Source organism: Odontomachus brunneus, unplaced genomic scaffold (genome assembly GCF_010583005.1).
Source record: "Odontomachus brunneus isolate Ranch 3 - 2012 unplaced genomic scaffold, Obru_v1 Obru_scaffold_078, whole genome shotgun sequence".
In the NCBI taxonomy this organism is placed as follows: Eukaryota; Metazoa; Arthropoda; class Insecta; order Hymenoptera; family Formicidae; genus Odontomachus; species Odontomachus brunneus.
Window position 1 is genome coordinate 3,813 of NW_022639528.1, and position 2,991 is coordinate 6,803.

Below are 2,991 nucleotides of genomic sequence, written 5' to 3' on the forward strand. Positions count from 1 at the left end.
ATATATATATATATATACATTGCTTACTGTTCATTAAAAAATTGTTTCAAGAAAAGAAATTTTTCAAAGAAAAATTGTTTTATAAAAATTTAAGAAAAGAATAATTTGTAATTGATGATATTTAAAAGCTATGTCCTCTTAAAATATTTAGTAGATCTTAAAATGATTAATACAAAGGTCCTTATAAAAAATTTGTGTTTAAGTGAGATATCACAGATATATTTCTCTACACATTTTGTTACAAACATAAAAATACATGTAAATTCAAATCTTATGAAACTTAGAGACTTTGTCTAATCTTTCCAAGATCTATTATTTTAATATACACTAGACCTTTTATATTTTGTTCAGGATTATGTTCTTGGCAATATATGTCAAAATTATTAACTTTAAGAAAATTAACCTTATATATACGTAAATATTTATCCAAATATACTTTCGCTCTAACTTATTGTATTACTATGCACTAATTGTGAAGTTCAAAAAGCTAACAAATCTATAGTACACTGACGTAAGAACAAGTGCCGACATCGCACAAGCTCGAATTACAAATCCAAATTTGATATTTTAAACTGATACAGTTTTAACTCGCAAATAAGTCGACATAATAACAAAATAAAAAGAAATCTCTTTGGCATGCATTTCTACACCGGTCTTTTATTTCCTATTTAAAGGGACCGAATTAATTACGAAAGTTATCAAAGTGATTAAAAATTGCCAAGTCTGCAAAAGTATACACAATTTAATTTAACACTATGCAGGCTATTGTTACCTTGGCAGGCTACCTTGTTCTGCTATTGTACTCCATTCCGGCTTCTCCATCAAGCATTCTGATTCCTGTTCTGTTGTGAAACTCCAAATATTCTCTAATACCACTAATACGAATGATTCTCCTCTCGATATCTAGCTTCAGGAACTTAATAAAGCCTTTATCCGTTGAGTAGTGAAAATTCTTGTAGTAGGTGCTTCAGTTGCCCTTGAAGATAAGTATATCCCAAAACATCACAGATTATGTTCGAACAGGAGCCGTATTCTCAACACTGATTCTCAAATTGAGTAACTTTATAGAGGACTTCGTGAGAGAAACAGAACTTGGGCGTACTTAGCATTTGAATATACGTCAAGAATATGGCCCCAAATACAACGAACGTTTGACACTTCTCATGGAACTCACTGCTCGTTTCGCGACATGTCATTCCGTTGTTATTTGACGATATCTTGTCACGATGAATGCACGAAACTTGCTTGCAACAGTACTGGGAAATTAAGCCCGGCGCACTGACGTTTTTTCTTCTCCACTTACGCACACAGAGACGCTCCGTCTATCCGTATGACGAGCTCATCACTGTGCGTAAGTGGAGGGAGAAAAAACATCGGTATGTCCGATTTCTCAGCACTGGTTTGCGGCACTCCCGACAATTCGCGTACGACGATCTTCTCCGAGAGAGCGACGCGAAAAAGACGACTAAATAGTCATATTTTTAACCGCCCTTAAGATCACGGACAGACGATACTCGAAATTCCCGACTACCCCTTCCACAAAACACTCGTATGACGATTCTCGTCACGAGGAATACGCAAGGACGTACGCTCGTTTGACGATATCTCATCACAACAAACACACGAAACTTACTTTCAGCACTGTCGATGATAATTCAATCTCGAAATTCGCATTCAACGAGCCAAAATCGCGGGAACGACACAATCCACAAAGTACGTTTCTGCCGCGTCTGTTTTGGTCAGTGCTGCCAACTCATAGAAATAATTCAATGGCAGCCGAACGAGATGATCAGGGCGAATTCACACTTAGCAGAAAAGCCGAAAAGAAAAAGCCAATCAGAACTTGCAGTGGTAGAAAAACAGAAACTGTCGACTACCACTTGACCACCAACGCGAGTTTTGATTGATTTCGCCTTACTGTTTCTGCTTTTCTGAATTGGTCCTAAAAGCTTATTAAGGCCTTTGCACAATGCCAGACTACAGGCAATAGAAATAGGTATTAGCCAATAGGAACAAGGAATAGAAATAATTAAACAATCTGAATTCCTATTCTCTGTTCCTATTGCCTGTTGCCTGGCATTCTGCAAGGGCCTTAAGTCCCGAGTCATAATAAGTGTAGTAAGCTTTAAGCCTTAAGAAATTGACCAATCACAGTCGATTATTCTCCTCAAATTTGACTGTGATTGGTTAATTTCTTAAGGCTTAAAACTTACTATAGCTATTGTGGATCGGGACTAAGACCCGCTTATTATTAACGCTGATCATAGCGTTTTCTTTACCTTGTTACTAGATTTCAGGTTACAATTTATATTCTACTGTATATTAATACTGTATATTACTCCTAGAAAACTGTATTCATTTTCGAATTCGTATTATGTAAGGGTCGGATAGGCTTAGCACCTACCCCTGAACACTTTTTGTACACCCTTTATTCCCAATAAAAAAAATTTAATCGTGATAGGAATAAAAATGAGTCAAACGCTTCTCAGTAGTACTACTCAACAGTATATCAGACATTCTCTTATTCTATCATTATAAAAAATAAACGTAACGCTTTTGAAAAAGTTGACAAACATAGAAAAAGTGCTTTACCTTACGTTTAAAAATATATATGTAAAATTTTACGGAAAATATATGTGACTCTACTTTTAAATTTATATAACGGATTTGGCAAATTTAATTGTCAGATTTTGTTCTCAATGAAAGAGAAAACGCAGAAATGTGGCATTATCCAATATATGACAAAAACAATAAAGGAATATACATATATATTACAAGATATTTCAATTCATTTTCACTATATACAGGGTGTCCCGAAGTCCCATGATGACCCTTGGTGAGAACGTAGAACGGATTGAGGTGAGCAAGAAAGTCCTGTGCCGTTTTGCGATATTCGCAATAGTTTTTGAGAAATTAATTATTTTGTCTCAACAAATCAGCGTACAGAAAGCGGCAGCGGAAAGAAAGATGCCTTCGGCCGACGTGCGACCG